Source organism: Dromiciops gliroides, chromosome 3, assembly GCF_019393635.1.
Source record: "Dromiciops gliroides isolate mDroGli1 chromosome 3, mDroGli1.pri, whole genome shotgun sequence".
NCBI classification, from domain to species: Eukaryota; Metazoa; Chordata; class Mammalia; order Microbiotheria; family Microbiotheriidae; genus Dromiciops; species Dromiciops gliroides.
This window is the reverse complement of record NC_057863.1, coordinates 548,162,471-548,168,499: the sequence shown is the minus strand read 5'-3', so window position 1 is coordinate 548,168,499 and position 6,029 is coordinate 548,162,471.

Sequence of the window (6,029 nt, the reverse complement as noted above, 5' to 3'; positions counted from 1 at the left end):
ATTTGTAGTATGAATATCTGTTACCTAAAGCAGAGTAAGGTTCTGGTGTATAATTCTAACTGTCTGAAGTGTTGTGCTGTATTTTTGCAACTTGCAAAAATGAGTTATTGAGGATTGAGTTATTGGAGATGTCACCTAAGGAGGGTTTTGATTCTACTCTGAGATCTTAGCCATTTCATAGGCTCTATCTGGAGTTAAATTACATTCAGTTTTATTCAACAAATCCAATGGTAAATACCTGTTGTCAGCCTTTATGAAGTAAGATTTGTTCCCAAGGTATTTCTATAAATTTTTAACTGGTATATTGTGTATCCTGGGGTTATCTATTAATTCTCTTTTTCCTTCTCGACAAGGAAGTATTCCTCTTTCTTTAGATGCCTATGTTTCTTTAACATTGTATGATTTTTGTCTGAATACCTTCTTAATCTGTTATATTTTACCAAGCCAAGAGTACACATTAACAGGCATTACATAGGTGTCAATTTCCCTAAAAGTGTTCAGGTGTTAAGGTTTGACTTCAGGATGCCAATCAGTCCTTTCAAATGCACAGCCCCAGCTTTCTCCTTGAGTTTTGCCTAGAGAAAATAATGGTATTTGTTCATATTACCTTTATCTATTGACTACTTTGACCTACAGTTTCTAGCTCAACATTCAATTCTATTCTTCCTTGGCTCACATGAAAGATTTTACATTTGTGAAGTGTAAATATAATGTCACTTTTACTGAGTAACAAGTCCACTAAAATACCCAGATTTTAAAGAACAAAACCTGGTGGGGGTGGGGGGTTGAGGGGTATCAGAGGGTGTGGCACTCTACTATCAACCTCCCTGAATGTCCATTGACACAATTCTTTAGATCCAGTTACTAGAACCAAAGCCACCAAACCATATTATTTTTCTCCATTTTTATCACAAAGATAGAATGAGAGACTTTGTCAGATGCCATGCTGAAATCTGGGTATAGATTTGCCTGTAACATTTTCCTTATCTACCAGTTTATTTCTTTGGTTTGGTTCTATAAAGAAATTAGGTTAGTCTGACATAACCAGATTCTGATTAAGCCAAACTCTTATTGACCACCACATCCCTTCCCTAAATGCCCACAAACCATCCCTTTATTAATATATTCTAGGACTTTGCCTGGAATTGAAATTAAAAATCAGTAGCTTATAGCTTCAAGACAACAGTCTCTTCCATTTTTTTGAATATGTTGATTGCGCTCATTTATATGGTGCTTTAAGATTTGTAAATCATTTTACATAAATTCACATTTGAACATCCTAACAACCTTGTGAATAAGTAGCAAAATACTCAAATGGATCTGAGTCCGCTGATGTGAATCTTACTTCTAATGATTCAGATAGCAATCTACCCCTATCTACCTACCTACCTAATCCTATAAAACTTTTGTCTATGTGGCCCAAATAATTTCACTCATAGTGGGCACACCCAACATCCTTGATTCCTCTTGAATTATGAGGTTACCATATAAGGCATGTGGGCTATCCACTGGTTTTCTCTTGATCTTGCCACATGACCAGCCATGATCTTTTGATCCTATCTTTCTTTGACATCTTTTACTCTGATTCCTTCTCCCTAGCTCCTAATTGTCCACTGATAATTGCTCCTATGCACCATGTGCCTTTCCACTGCCCTGAGGGATAGTGATACCAAGTCTTAATTCCATAGAGACTGCAGTATTCCATAATTGGGTCATAAACATCATCTGTAAAATATTGTTACTAAGACAGATAGGGCTTGATTTCAGGGAGAAGTTCAGGGTCACTGAAATAGCTCCTTCCCTCTGGTGCTCATGCTCATTCTCTTCCTCTTGTTCAATTCTGTACTCAATTAATGGTCCATTCATGATGTCTCTCCAGGGTTTATATACTGATGTGTGAATTATATGTCATTTAGCTAACTGTAGGTCATAGCATGGACAATAGGCATTTTTCATCCACTTATTTTTTTTCCTGTGAGAAGAGTTAAGCCAAACTCTTTTGAATGATATTACAGGTACCAGAAATGAGTAAGGGAGGGGGAGGAAAGGGAATGAGCACTTATATATCACTTACTATGTGCCAGGCATTTTACAGATATTATCTCATTTGATCAACATAATAGCCCTGAGAAGAAGGTATTATATTATCCCCATTTTACAGTTGAGGAAACTGAGACAGGTGAAATGACTTACCCAGGGTCACAACGCTAGTAAGTGTCTGAGGTCAGATTTGAACTCAGGTCTTCTTGACTCCAGGCCCAGAAATTTACTACTGTATCACCCAGCAGCCTCAGATAATAAATAATACAGGTAGTATTTTAAAAATTTTTTTTGAATAGAATTTTATTTTCTAAAATATATGTAAAAACAAATTTTAACATCAATTTTTAAAAAAAATTGTTCCAACTTCTCTTCCTCCTCCATTCCCACCCCCCACCCACTAGAACTCAAGCATTTCAAAATAAGTTATACATGAGTAGTCATGGAAAACATTCCCACATTAGCTAGGTTGTGAGAGAAAACAGTCAAAAAACTTATTCTCATTTTATAGACAAAGATAACATTTTATAGATAAAGAAAGAGAAGTTTAGGGAGGTTTGATGATTTGCTCATGGTCCTACACCTAATTAATCAGAAAAAGAATTTGAGCCTTTATCTTTTTCAATTTAAAATCCAGCACTTTCCACTACAGCTGCTACTTCAGTACACTTGGCCATCATTATTCCTTGTGGTGACATCTCCCTTATCCATTTTTTGTTCTCCCCCTTCCCCCCCACCATGGTTTTTCAAAGATAATTGACATAGCTAAGAAATTATATATGTATATGTATATGTGTATGTATATATATACACATATACATATATAAAATATTCTTTTTTATTTTGTTTTTTTCTTCTATTAGGATTTGTAAATTAATGTTTTCAATGAACAAGAATCAATTTTCCCATCTTCTTTCTTCCCCATCACACTGGGAAAAAGGGAAAAAATCCTTATAACAAATATGTATTTTCAAGCAAAACTACATTATTTTAGTACCCTGACATGTAGGTCTGGTGACCTGAACTAGCTGAGGGAAGTTTGGTGCTTTCTTACTTTCTAACTTATGATGGATTTCAACTCCCTGATAACTATTTATTTTATCCTCCCAAAGCTATAGATCTTTCTCTTTGGCAAAGAAAGCAGAAGTGAAATAAGAATTCAGTAGTCCTCCCTTCTCCCCATCATTGACTACAATCAATTTAGTGATCTACTCTCAAACAGTATATCTGTCACTTTAAAAAAAAGTTAAAATCTTAAGATAAAAAATCAAACTTGCTCTGAAACAATTTACATTTAAATAAAATGTTTTTAATTGTTATGTTACTATATTTTTATAACATTTTATTTCTTAGTATAAATTATAGGTTCATAGTCTTAGAACTGGAGTCTGGTTCATAGATCTTGGCAATCAATTGTTGTCTTTTTTTACTCTATTTCTTCAATGGCTCTCACATCTATCCATCCATCCATCCATCCATCCATCCATCCATCCATCCATCCATCCATCCATCCATCCATCCATCCATCCATCCATCCATCTATCCCTCCCTCCTTCCCTCCATCCATACATCCCTGTCTCTCAACCACCAACCTATTTCAGGTCCTCTTTTCTTCTCACAAGGACTACTAAAATATAGCCCTTGGCCCAGGTAAGTACAATTCCATTGCATGGATATTGACTGAGACTGAACCAGTTTTCTCAAATGGCAAGTTTGAAAGGAAACTTTCAATAAACTCCCAATTTTGTTTGTTTTAGAAAGGGCACACTTGGGGTTAAGTGACTTGCCTTGGGTCTCACAGGTAGTAAGTTTCTGAGGTCACATTTGAACTCAGAGCCTTCTGACTTCAGGGGTGGTGCTCTGTTCACTGTGCCCCCTAACCGCCCCTGAAATTTTTAGAAAGGGAAGAGTGAAGATGGTCCTTTTAAGACAATGCCAAGGCAAGCTTGGTTTTGAGAGATGAGTTTTATACCTACAGGGCCTCATTTCTCAGGATAAGGAGTTTGCCCTGAAATACTTTGGATAAGTAGGTGTTCAAAGTGCTTCATACTCAAGGGCTGAGGGATAGTCTCAGAATGCTGTCCTATTGGTTTGTAGAAAACATTGTCCTGGGCATCAGAGCCACCAGAAATGATAGGGTGGTAATGAATCAGAGACCAGATAAGCAATAGACTTCTAAAATACATAAAAAGCAGACATGGAAGCCAGACGATGTGTACAAATCAAAGCAAACAATTCGGAACTTTGCGACCAGGGTGGGGCTGGTAATCATATGCAAAAAAAAAAAAATCATAGGCAAAAGGTCAGCAACCAAAGGAACTGAGGGAGCATGATCAGGGCACAAAAAAATATAGCTCTAGTGGGGCGGCTAGGTGGTGCAGTGGATAAAGCACCCACCCTGGATTCAGGAGTACCTGAGTTCAAATACGGCCTCAGACACTTGACACTTACTAGCTGTGTGACCCTGGGCAAGTCACTTAACGCCCCCCCCCCCCACTAATATACATATACACACATATATGCATATATACACACACATATATATACATACACACACATATATATGTAACCACAGTAGCAAAGAGAAGACTTTGAGACTGAGTTAACTTGTTATCTAAGCACCTCACCAAGGCAAAGGATGAGCCTGAAAGGACTGTGCAAGTGATGATGACTATATAATACTTGGCTGGCTGAGGTAGTGGAAAATTGAGCAGACCAATCACAAATGAAACACCATTTTCTGAAAGTTATTTTTTGTTCTTCAAAATGCATTTTGTACAGATTTCTTTGAATTATGAAAAGAATTTCTGGTTTCTGTTCACTTTTCAAAATGCAAGGTACAATCTAGGCAAGCACTTCTTTCATTTTTTTAAAAGTTTCTTTATCTAAATGTAATGCCAACCATCATGCTCACAGTTAAGCATCAATTTGAATGACAGTTTAAATATTTCCTTTGGTCCTGGTGGGTGATCACACAATTATCTTCCCTACTTCCACCAAGAAGCTATTTGTGCCCATCCACCCCCCTGCTCTTAAAATCGCTTCTTCTTTCCCACAAGCTTTTAATCTGCCTCATCTTGAAGATTTAGCTCCCATAAAATGTGAAACTATTACTTTGCTCTAAATACCGTCTGCTCTTTTCTAAGGTGGAACTCCTGAAACAAGCACTTCTGTTCCCTAGAGCCACTGGCACAAGAGTGACCGACCAGATTGGGAAGCCGGAACCTTTTGCAAGATCGGTGATTTCTCAAGCCGGGTAAGAAAAGCAGCCTCATCAGTCGATGTTCTATAAATCTTCCCCTGCGTGCTGCCTGATATTTTTCTCCTCGGGATTGTAGGACAGGAAAGTGATTAAGACCACAATCAAGTGCCCTTGACAGTGAGTTGTCAACACAGACACGTGGTCATGAGTTCCCGATTCAACTGGACTAAACCTGGAAGGAACTATTAACTAAGATTCAGTCTGGCATGAGTGACATGCCCAAGGTCATAGGGCTAGTTAAGTGGACAGGTCTTGCTTTTGGTCTCTGTCCAGTTTTCTTACAAACAAAACTAATTGATCTCCTGCATTGCTTTATTCACAGAGTTTGTTTCTTTGGTCAGCTCCCACGCAGTGGGAAAGAGCTCCTAGCGAATGAAGCGGGGTCTCCAAAGACCCCAGCGCCGTTCCCTCTAGACTGGCTCTGCAGCAGAGCGTGCAATTCTTAAGAAAGGGAAGGTACACTTTGCACTAAGTAGGCGAGGATCTGGCGCCCGCGCTCTCCACTTTCACTCCCCGCCCCGCCCCCGAGTCCCTCCAGCTTCTCAGCTCCCCGCGCCTGCGCGCCGCGAGAGCTTCTCGCCCCCAGACACCGCCCTTCCCCGCCCCTCTCGCTGTCTACCTAGCGCGGCCCTCACTGCGCGTGCTCCCAGGACTGAAGTCCCGGAGAAAAGGCGGGGAGGAGAGGAAGCCGATGGGAAGAGAGCCCCCGGCAGCAAAGAAGGGGAGG